Here is a 12,965-nt window from a genome sequence, read left to right as displayed (position 1 = left end):
TATCTATAGGCAGACAGACATGCAGAGAGTCTCACCTTTAGGGCCTCGACTAGACAGTCAAAACAGTGTATGATGTCGCTGTCTGATGAGATCTTTGCTAATAGTGAGACTTGGAAGGATCATGGGCAGTGGCGTGCACAGACATTTAGAGGGGCAGGTGCTCAAGTTAAAAAAGGGCACCTTGTGCAGCGCGTGGAACCGGCCGGTTGCCTTAATCCATTTTGGGCGGGAACCCCTTTTGGTGTTAGCATTATGTTATGCTTTAGCTATTGAAAAATAGCAGATCTACAAGCTCATAGCGCGCCACCGAGTGGCGCGTTATGAACTTGTAGGTCTGCTATTTTTGAAAAATGTACCCTTTTTTTTCCAAAAGGGTACATTGCCAAAAGGGCAGGGGGTGCTCTAGCACCCCCTAGTGTCTATCTGTGCACGCCACTGATCATGGGAGTAGATATGTTATGGTTTAGCTATAGTGAAGGATCATGGGAGTAGATATGTTATGGTTTAGCTATAGTGATCATGGGAGTAGATATGTTATCGTTTAGCTATAGGCCTAGTGATCATGGGAGTAGATATGTTATGGTTTAGCTATAGTGATCATGGGAGTAGATATGTTATGGTTTAGCTATAGTGATCATGGGAGTAGATATGTTATGGTTTAGCTATAGTGATAATGGGAGTAGATATGTTATGGTTTAGCTATAGTGATCATGGGAGTAGATATGTTATGGTTTAGCTATAGTGCCAGTGAAGGATCATGGGAGTAGATATGTTATGGTTTAGCTATAGTGGATCATGGGAGTAGATATGTTATGGTTTAGCTATAGTGAAGGATCATGGGAGTAGATATGTTATGGTTTAGCTATAGTGATCATGGGAGTAGATATGTTATGGTTTAGCTATAGTGATCATGGGAGTAGATATGTTATGGTTTAGCTATAGTGATCATGGGAGTAGATATGTTATGGTTTAGCTATAGTGATCATGGGAGTAGATATGTTATGGTTTAGCTATAGTGATCATGGGAGTAGATATGTTATGGTTTAGCTAGTGATCATGGGAGTAGATATGTTATGGTTTAGCTATAGTGCCAGTGAAGGATCATGGGAGTAGATATGTTATGGTTTAGCTATAGTGGATCATGGGAGTAGATATGTTATGGTTTAGCTATAGTGCCAGTGAAGTATATCATGGGAGTAGATATGTTATGGTTTAGCTATAGTGCCAGTGAAGTATATTGTGGGGACATGACTGCCAGATTCTCAGACGATCTGTCTGTGATTATGCGTCTTATACTGCTATTATGCCCCATGTCCATTTTATAGACCCAAACAGTAAGGAAACTAAGCTCCAACAATTGGCATCCTTGAGTCATATAGATTAACTGCGTAGTTTAAGATAGTAATGAATGGCATGTGTGGGTTTTGAGACAATCTATTGGGCATCAAGTACTCAGAAGTGGTCACAGTCACTATACGGTATGTGCTAGACGGTCAGCCTTTTTCCATTTATGTATTTTCACCTTCCGCTTTATCTGAACATACAGTTGGAGGCCATCGATATTGTCTTTTTCTTTTTGCTGAGGTTTGCGTGATCTGCGCAAAAGGACAGTTAACCCATTTTGGGCGGGAACCCCTTTTGGTGTTTTAAACATTATGTTATAATTTAGCTATTGAAAAATAGCAGATCTACAAGCTCATAGCGCGCCACCGAGTGGCGCGCTACGAGCTTGTAGGTCTGCTATTTTTGAGAAATCGTGAAAATATTTATTTCAGAAAACTGGAGGATTTAGATTTTTTTTTAAATTTTGAGGTCAGGCCTAAATGGGTCAAATAATAAGGGACAATATCGGTGGCACCCAACTGTAGATGCTGTTTGATTGTGAGGAATACAGTATGCCAAGTTCACATCAGCTGACTTTTCCTGGAGAATAACTCCATTCGTGGTTAAGTGTTACACAGCCTTGTGGGATGGAAAGAATTACAGTCCTAGAGTAAAGCCTGTAAGCCAATCAGACATTGGGGGGTTGTTAGTGAGGTATAGGGAGAAACAGCCCGGCTCTGACAACCACCAATCTAGTCCTGCTGGTGAGATGATGATGAGGCCATGAAGCAAGATAAAGATTATTTAAATCCTTGTGGTCAAACCCCTTTTCCATGAAAAAAATGTGATCTAGGCCAATTGTTCTCTCAATGAGAGGAAATGACAACCGACAGATTGGACATCTTCAGCTGTAATCTGTACAATGCTGCTTTGAAATGTATACAGGCTGAGGGCCAGCCTATTTTCACTGTACACACACATACATGGATACCGTGCACCGTACACTAGATGGACATTTTTGTAAACACATACGTACACATGCGTATATGTGTCGATGCCTGCACACAAAGACACACATTTGAAGAAAAGAGGATAGAGCAGAGTGGTGTGGTGATGGCTGGCACAGCTATGGGGTGAGGTAGACCAGGGCACGTCTGTCAGGCTTCTGAAGCTGTTCCAGTGTGTGTTGTGTTACTGTGTTGTGGGTCCTATCACGGAGAGGAGAGGAGATGAGGAAAGGACAGTTGTAGAAAACAAGAGGAAAAGTGATGAGAGGAAAGCAGAGAGCGGAAAACAATACATTGAAGGTTCATCTTACTTTGTGAAAGTGATATACTATAACAGAGCAAGTGAGACGAATGCATGTGTGTGTGTGTGTGTGTGTGCGTGCGTGCGTACGTGCGTGCGTGCGTGCGTGCGTGCGTGCGTGCGTGCGTGCGCGCGTGCGTGCGTGCGTGCGTGCGTGCGTGCGTGCGTGCGTGTGCGTGCGTGCGCCTCAATATGCAAAGCGTCAGTGTTCTCCTCTCCATCGCTAGTCATTACTACAGCCTTGTCAGGCCCCAGTCTAATGGTGTCTCACCTGACAGCCTTGCAACCCTGCACCAAACAAGCAGCAGACGAACAAGAGCTGGAGGAAGAGGAGGAGGAGAGCTGGAGCAGTCAGAGATGCGTAGCAAGGTCCCTCGGCGAGAGAGAAACAGCAACGAGTGAAAAATGCAATCGATAGCAAACTCATTTTACTGTTTCTGCAATGAAGTGACAAAGTAGCCAATTTATTGGCATTTGGCCAGTTTAAGGGAGTACACACAGTATTGTCAGTAGAGGATATATTCCATACAATACTGTATATTCACTATAAGGGCCCCCTTGATGCTTGCGGTGCAAGTATAGTTCTTATAGGGACGGTTCCATGTGTCTGTGTCTCGCAGGAGCAGAGAATATGTAGCTGGTATACATATACTCTCATAAGGCATTGCAATTATAGTGAGGGGGGCATTTGTGCTCCTGACTTTGCGAATGATTTGCTCTTTCCATTCAGTACTGCTGGGAGCATCAAACTGGCCAAATCCCTCAAGACCACCAAAAGTAGGACTAGAGCGTCCATTGGGATGAGGGTCAAATCGGAATTCTGCTGTGCTGTGTGCACGCCGTCGCGAGTCTCAGGGGCTTCCTTTGTCCCCACATCCCACTGTTGCAGCGCCTCTCCATCTGCACCTACCTACCCCATTTCTCTCCTCTCGTCCAGAGACAGATGAGAGGGGGGAAGTTGCAGCTGTGTTGGATTTTTCTGCCCCATCATCCATTTTTCTACTTTCAGTTTAGAAAGAAAAAGCAACAACCAAAGAAAAAGCACTTGGTGATTTCAGTACTGGTATTAAGCAAATGTGTGAATTGAAGTTCCATTCTGACTACTTTACCATCATCAGAGAATGGAGGTCTGGTCTGGTCTGGTCTGGTCTGGTCTGGTCTGTCTGTCTGTCTGTCTGTCTGTCTGTCTGTCTGTCTGTCTGTCTGTCTGTCTTCTGTCTGTCTGTCTGTCTGTCTGTCTGTCTGTCTGTCTGTCTCGCTCCGTCTCTCTCTCTCTCTCTCTCTCTCTCTCTCTCTCTCTCTCTCTCTCTCTCTCTCTCTCCCTCCTCTTTTTCCTGGAGCTTGTACGTGTCTGGCTGTGTCTTTGACTTGACATTCCCCTTTCTGTGTGTCTGCGTGTCCCTGGGCTGTTACGACCCCATGCTGGGGCTCCGGGGCCCAGCCAGAAGGGCCCGAGGTGCTTCACCAGGGTGACCTATAGCTGCTCTGATGAGACACACGCACGTCGCACGCACGCACGCACGCACGCACGCACGCATGCACGCACGCACGCACGCACGCACGCACGCACGCACGCACGCACGCACGCGCGCACGCACGCGCGCGCGCACGCGTTCAGATACAAAGTTCAAATAAAACGACATGAGAAAACATTTATGGTGGCAATGTCGACACCTGCCCATGAACAAAAGTAGAAACTGTAATTATAATCAGACATTGATGATCAAAGTTGAAACGGTCTAATAAAGGGGAGGCGTCCAAAGGCGTCCTGTGGCACTGAGTGAGTTAATGACATGGACCCATGAACCATAGGTTACAAGAACGTTGTGCACCTATACTGTACACCGTACACGCATGTACTCACATGCATGCCATGCACACACACGTGCACACATGTGCGTGCATGCGTGTGCGACTGTGCGCACACACGCATGCACACACGCATGCACACACGCATGCACACACACACACACACACGTGCACGCACGCACGCACGCACACACGCACGCACACACGCACGCATGCACACACAAACTATACCTTACTCAACCACGTCTTCCATCGCACCACTCCTCTCGCTGCCCCCTTAGCCCCACCCTGTGTAGAGACGAGGGGTGCATGACGATGCTCTCCTGGACATGAGGATTTAATAGGTGACCCTGGGCTGCATGCTGGGTCCCCCGCTGCCTGGACGCAGCCAGCCGTAAAATGAGGCTCAGGCAGGACCCGGCTGGTAATGAGAACTGGCATTTTGCTCAGGATAACCTCAGGAAAATCACTTCTATAAATACCTTCTATAAATAAGAGTGTACTTTGGCCCAAGACTGGCTAAGGAAGGGGCTCTCTCTGAAAAGGTCATCTATTGCCCCAACTCTGCCACGACTCTCCCTTCTTTTTCTGTTTCTATACCTCTCCCTCTTTTCTTTCCCCCCTCTCTTTCTCCTCTGTCTTTCTCCCTCCTTGTTTTATAAGGTCTCTGTGTTTTAATGGCATGGGATGTTGTGCGTTATCGTTCATGCAGTGTGACACTTGAGAGGGTCCCTCACCCCCCCACCCCACCCCCCTCTCCCCTAGCCTGTCCTCTAATGACGCTGTCCATCCTTGACCTTGGTCACAGGCTTGAGGACGTATACAGTACAGTACAGTACAGTACCTCATGGTGAAAAAAAGACAAAGTAGAAGAGAAGAGCGGGTGAAAGTGAAAGGACAAGAGACTGTCAACATATTGTCGGTGGAAACCTTTTATGTCCAAAACCGTTACTTTTCAGGAAATGTTAAAGGAAAACCATGTGCTCCAATGGATCCAATGTGGTTATTATGTGTTTGTTTGTTTGTTTGTTTGTTTGTTTGTTTGTTTGTTTATTTATTTATTTATTTATATTGTTTATTGGTTAAATAGTTATTAAAGCCACAGATAGACTTAACCACTTTCACTTCCCATTTTCACTCAAAAATAGTGAAAATAGCACATCTACACACTCTATTTATGCGACACCATATTTGTGCGACACCATTGTATGACGAAGTATCACATTAATTTACAAAAAAACACATACAAAGTTGAAGCATGGATAATATACATGGTTTCTCTCCAACAGCAACGAAATGAGAAAAAAGAAATAGTGTCCTATAAAACATGTGGTTGTGAGAGAGGCAGGTGTTGGGGTGAAGTAAACTGGCCCTGTGTTAATTACCCCCCTGAAGGCTTTACATGTGTGTGTCCACACCGTGGCCATGTCTCATTATGTCAACGCCAATGTAAATGTGTCACATTTAACTGCAGACACTGTGGTAGTACTTAGTTCGCAGTTGTACACTAGCTGTGTGGAACATAACATCTCATTGCACAAACTAATATATTTTAATGCATAAACTATAGTTAGGATTCTTTGAGGATGTAAATGTGCAGTCGGTTGGCCTAAGCATGGACCTATAGTAATGTGATGGTATAATTTGACTGTTGTAATGCAATAGTAGTGTGGCTGTTCAGTTGTCATGCAATGGTACCGTAACTGTTAAAAAATAGTGTGATTGTTGTTTAAACCAATGATAGCGTGATTGTTGTAAACTAATGGTAGCGTGATTGTTGTAAACCAATGGTAGTGTGATTGTTGTAAACCAACGGTAGTGTGATTGTTGTAAACCAACGGTAGTGTGATTGTTGTAAACCAACGGTAGTGTGATTGTTGTAAACCAACGGTAGTGTGATTGTTGTAAACCAACGGTAGTGTGATTGTTGTAAACCAGCGGTAGTGTGATTGTTGTAAACCAACGGTAGTGTGATTGTTGTAAACCAGCGGTAGTGTGATTGTTGTAAACCAACGGTAGTGTGATTGTTGTAAACCAACGGTAGTGTGATTGTTGTAAACCAACGGTAGTGTGACTATTGTAAACCAAAGGTATAGTGCGACTGTTCAACGTCAGATGGTAAATTCGTATTCATTACTGATTCACCATCCCACCGCCGGAGGGCGTCTATTCAGAGAAAGCCAATGCCTCCACGCCCCTCCTTCTCTCTCTCTCTCTCTCTCGCTCTCTCCATGCAGGTCAGTACTTTAACAACGCTTATCTTACATTTTACTGCCTGTGGGCAACTTAAACTGATTAGCCTCGGCCCTACCAGGACTGGTTGACCTCCCAACGCGTCCAATACCACTTATTGATCAATATCCATATTGATCAGAGACCCCCATGTCAGATCAAGGGCGAACGTTTGTATTGATCGGTCCAGATTAGAGAAGACAAAAGGTTGCCAAATCAGTTTAGACGCAACCTGCCAACGGGATATGACGGCGAGTTTCATGGGGATTTCCATCTAGGATTAGATTTGATGAGCGTTAACGTTGGAATTGATATACCGATAGGACTGTGCCAATCGTTGGCTAATCAACTAACACAGTATGCTAATCCAGTAATGCCTGCCCTTTAAATGCATGGGGTTATACCAATCGATGTACGGGACTGGACCCAGCATCAGATCAAATGCAATCAGAGTAAGCTAAGTATGGGTTACAGTTTATTCAAAATGGACAGAAAGAAGCAACTGGTGCAATATTGAACTATTTAGCAATTCACAAACAGTATTCAACCTCTATAATAATCATGCCCATATATCCTAGCTGGGGGATAAAACCCTTGTATCTCCATATTTAATTTCTGAGGGGCGCTGATGTTTTAATACCTAATTTCCCATTTTATAGCGCTTTACATTCCTGGATTGTTTTCTAAAACCCAGACCCTTGTGACTTCACCTCTAGAGAACAGAGGAGCCAGAGGTTAGGGCTTCTGTTTGTCTTGTGTAAAATTAATACAAGTTAACAACGCCAATGTTTCTCTGCTTGTCTTGTATGATGCTAGGAAATGGCTGAGATGGTGCTCACTTCCAATGCATGTTCTTCACCCCAGAGAAGACAGAAAGTCATTCTATCAGCATGCATAAAATCACACAACACACACACACACACACACACACACACACACACACACACACATGCGCGCACACATGCACACACACGCACGCCACACCATATCCTTTATTAAGCCATGGGAAAACTCTGCTTCCATCGTCATTAAATATTGATGGCCTGAGTGAGACAAAATGAGTGAATAAGTCATGAAACACTGACAACACAACACTCAAAACAACAGGGAGCGTGCGCATATTTGCACGGTATGGATATCTCACACTCACCACAGAGAGAGAAAGAGGAGGGGATGGAGATTGCATACTAACATCAATGGTGGTCGTTTGTTTCAAAAGAAGAAAAAAAAGTTTAGGAAGTGGGAAAGCAGAAATAGATGTGGTCTTTGCATTCCAGGCTTTGAGGAATTCCAGTGACTGCTGACATTGAAATGGCCACACTCTGATGCTTTGAAGTGGTTCATGACCATTAGATGCTAATGGTATACAGTACTATGGCTATAGTTTTACTGGAAAAGATTTGGCCTTCTCCATTCCCTTGTCTTTACTAGGCTTGTATATGAATTGGCAGCTGTGCATGCAGGGACAAATTGTTCCTTGCGGACCTTTCCTCTTAGGGAACAACGGCCATTGAAAGATCGGAGTTCATTGGCTGATATTGGCTCTAACAGTCCAAAGAAATGACTACTTCCCCTCCAGTGTCCCCAGGGGTCTCATTTTGCGGACATCACTTTTTTGGGTCAGCGAGTTAATGCTAAAAATATGTCCTGCCAAAACCCTGCCATTTATCTGTGAGGGTATTCTGTGTCAAGCTCAGCATGGCTAATTCTCTCTGGGACTCCCCTCTGCTGTGGAAGACGAACCTTACTGGCAAACTCTCACATTATCGCCCGTATCACCTCTTCTCTCTTCTCTTCCCCTTCAATCGTCTGCTGGGGGGTCACCATCTCCCTGCAAAGTGCTAGCATACTGCATTTTAGACAGAAAACACAATTCAAACCGTGTTCAGGCGATATTCAGAGACCCTACAAACACAGCACAGTGTATTTAGGTCCTTTTAGCCTATACCCTATACCGTATAGGGTATAGGCTAAAACCATAAATGTCTGACTGTACCTCATCCTGTTTACCTTTTTTGACCAATAAAGTATTCAATCAATCAATCAAAACGGTAAACCTTCAGACATGCGACTTTGTCCAGGACTTTATTTGAAGACATATATTCAGAGTAACTTTTTGTGGCCCTGTAACTTTTCATTTGTACATAATTTATTTGCAACTTATCACTTGTCAACGAACTGACAGAATCCTTTTTTGTTCTTTGACGAGCCAAGTAGACCCTTTTCCATGGAAAACATCACACAGAGACCCATTTGAGTTGCTCAGTCACAAAGTGTAAGTGTACTTACAGGATTCCGCCTCCCACCTCTATGTGATGTGTATTTTTACCCATCAAGTCTTTTCAGAAAGGAGAATTCATAGGCCCGTCAAGTGGAAGACAGGGTCGAATGTGGTCATTTATAGGGAGCGACTGCAGCACAAAAAAAGGCATGAGGAGCCATTTTGGTGCTGTCAGAGGGCTTTGTGGCTGTAAAAGGCTTCGGAGATGTGCTCTGACACTTGTATGGTGCTTTTAAAAGCTCTGCGTGGGCACTCTCTGCCGCACATGCTTCCGAGCGAGACAAATACATACCTGTCACTGGCGAACAACGTCTGTTGCACTTAGTTTTTAGGGTGCTTTCATGCCACCAGAGGTCTTAAGGTGATTTGGCGATACCGTTATACAGTTATGTGGAGCAGCCATCTACATTGTTTGTGCTTGAGATTTTTCATGTGAGCTACAGTTCAATGAATGTATGTTCCTGGTCGTCATGGGATCCAAGTTCATCCAACCTAGTTGATGGTAGAACATTTTAAAGATATTAAGCCTATTTCTGTTATTATTAATTATTATTATTATTTGTACTCATTTTGACTCCAATAGTCAGTCTCTCCCCCCCCTGTTCACATAGAACAGGTTTGCTTTGCTGAAAAGTTTTAGCTTGATCTCACTTTCCCTTTGTTCAAATAAACTGCCCTTAATTTGAATGTGCCCCACTGCCTTACAGGAAGGTCACAGAATGGAAAACAAACAAGAGAGAAAAGGACAGAGGGGGACAGACGTCCTCCATTATATCCCCCGCTTCATTTCCTTCTCTCCCTAGCGCTGTCCTTCCCTCCATTCGTGGCTACCTTTATTTGCTGCCCTATTAACAACTGTTACTGCGCCTTTAATTACGCCCCTGTGATCTCTGAGAGTGGCGGGCACGTGTCATCTCCCTCCCAAGGGAGCCTGGGTAATTACCAGCATCCATCCAAGGGCCGCTGCTCCTGTTCCTCGGTCGCCGGGCCGATAATCACACCGTCGCCACTAAACATCTGTTCACTGGGCGAGGAGTCCAAGTGGCCTGAGCCTGTCACACCGTGCCTTCTACGGTGTCAGGCTTGACCCCTGACCCCACCCAGAGCTCCACAGGGCTAATTTGTTTACTCCCAGAGGCAGCGAGGACCGAACCGAAATCCCGCCAGAATGCAATCAATGCAGGGTTTAGGCATGAAAGAATCTTTATACGTGTAAAATCATTGTACGCATATCTCAATCCCAACATCATCCTGTTGTCCTCATACATCTTTACTTCATTCTGACACTTATTTTATCAGTACATAACCAAATATAGCCCAAACACCAAAAATAGCCAATTTACAAGCTAACAATGCACGCCCTGTAATGACACGCCCTGTTATGACAAACCTGCTCTGTCGCACAATGGCATCGCCTGCTGAAAATAGCAGACCTACACACACACACAATGCATTGCATCTGCGTTGTATTGTGAGTTTGTAGGTCTGCTATTTTCGGCACATAAATGGAGCTGACTGATTAGTTTGTGCCTGATGCCATGAAGACACATTGAGGTTAGACAACACAACAGCTGCATTGGGAACTCCTTAAATGGGTCTGAGTCATAGTGACATGAGCGTGATGACGTGGTCCTCCCATTAGCCAATTTTAATATAATAAGGATGCATAGAGGAGAGGTATACATCCTTGCCCTACTGGCAGACATTTGCCATTGATCAGTCCAGCGATTTGTGAGATTAGCCCCGGGACAGACAAACAGACACACAGGCACAGACCCTCTTCTAGACGACTGGCTCCCTACAAGGGCACGCCGTGACATGAACACAAATACGGTATACTACAGTAAATACAGTGTGGGAGTTTTATGACCCCTAGGATAGGATCATTTTTGGGGGTGGCTTCATGCTTTGACGAAAACATCACAAAACACGATACAGTCAAAATATTATGTCAGAGACTGCTGATTTAATGTTGTGACTGTTTTACAGATGTAGTTCTCAGTCTTAAATAAGGACTTTGATCTTCATCGCAAGCTCTCATGACCTCCCTTGTTCATTGCACAGCAGCAGAGCAACCACCACTGTTAATAAGATGACAAATGCAAACCATACTGTACTCTTTGTACTAAAAGCAGTCACATGCACGGCCATGCACGCACGCACACACACACACGCACACGCATGCACACGCACGCACGCACGCACGCACGCACGCACGCACGCACGCACACACACACACACACACACACACACACACACACACACACACACACACACACACACACACACACACACGGTAACACCATGTTGGACTAAATCCAAGTAGTATGGCTACTATTCTCTATCATATTCATATAACCAAATGGACGGCTGCATTCATACTGTACACTCTCTGTGTTACTGTACCTACCTGTAGGTGTAAGGACCATTTTGTTCCTAACTATCATTCATTTAGCATGGGGATCCCGTGTAAGACACTCAAGGACCTCCGATGGTCCCCAGACCCCGCGTTGGGAACCCGTGCTATAGTACTGTAGATCTGCCTATGATGGGATTCCTTGCATATTTCGGAGAAGTTATCAGCAGAGCTGGAACTTGTCTATGCAGTACAATCCATCCTCCATGGATTGTGGCTACATTTCTTACACTCTCATGGTAAAATGAAGGATTTTACTGTGTAGCTCCTCCTGAACTTTGAATTCGGGACGGTTACTTCAGAGTATCAGAGTATTTCTACATTGCAGTATTGATACTTTTACCTAAGTAAGGAAAACATGTCAGTACTTTTTCCACCACTGTTGGAAAGCCCTTGGCCAAGTTTTCATGGGAAGAGAAAGGCACGGTGACAGAGCGGGAGTCAGAATTAGGGAGCAATCAGCATCCAAATCCTCGGAGACTGTGCATGGAGCCATTTCCCCTCTTTCTCGCTGATGAGACCAGCAAGTTTCTGCCCAGCTCCCAAACTTTTCCCATAATGAGAGCACTTAGACATCTCTGACCGCACTCGACACATGATTCCTAATGTATGCTCCGTCGTACGATGGTTGCTCTCCCCTACCCGCCAAAAAGCCCGCCATCACACCAAGAATGGGCAGTCGGGTGGATACACAAACGCTGTTCTGGTCATACAGGATGTGCGGGTCAAGAAAAGCATTAACCGGTTAAGACTTACGAATGCCTTCTGAATAAGTAGTTCTCACACTCTCAAAAATGTTCAAAAATAGCAGCTTGTTTCGTGCCGTGCTGTAAGCCTGAATATCTTTGATATTATATTATATTATTATTATTATTATATAATATTCTAAAATGACAGGAGCTTTACCGGTTTTAATTGGTTAAAACTATTATTTAGCATTTCTCCCTCAATTGTTTTTGCATTGGCTCAAGAAAGCATCAAGATATTCGGTATAACATGCAATATTATATCCCATTGTCTATGGAAGGTTTAGGGTTCTTTCCTAATAATGCACTATAACAATATCAGTTGCAGCCTGACTACAGTATAATAATCAACATAATGTTCCATATCAACCTATGATATCAACATGTATACACAGTATTCTAGTCCCTAATTTCTGGAAAAACCTTGAAGTGTACTTTTAATTGTTAAATTGCTATATTAATAAACATAACTACCCTGCACAATCACAACTACACAATATCAACACAACTACACTACTCAAACAACTCCACAACACTAACACAATGGACCCACAATTACACAACATAAGCTCAACCTCAGTACACATACAGACAACACAACACACACACACATGCACACACTAAAGAATAATTCATGCGGGTATGGGCCTGCACTAGTTTTAGTCAATTTTAGATCAGCCTGTGGCCCAGGGGCCCCTGTTAGTCAACGGCCCCTGTGGTCATGGTCCCTGGATACAAACATTGCACCTGCTGCGACGCATTGGGAGCTTGTAGGTCGGCTATATTCGGTATGTGACACTGTCGTACGACAGAATGTAAGTCAGGGCTTGAGAGAGAGTGTGTGTGTGTG

This window comes from Electrona antarctica (assembly GCF_951216825.1).
Source record: "Electrona antarctica genome assembly, chromosome: 18".
In the NCBI taxonomy this organism is placed as follows: Eukaryota; Metazoa; Chordata; class Actinopteri; order Myctophiformes; family Myctophidae; genus Electrona; species Electrona antarctica.
The sequence above is the reverse complement of the archived record's forward strand: the minus strand, read 5'-3'. Positions refer to the sequence as shown.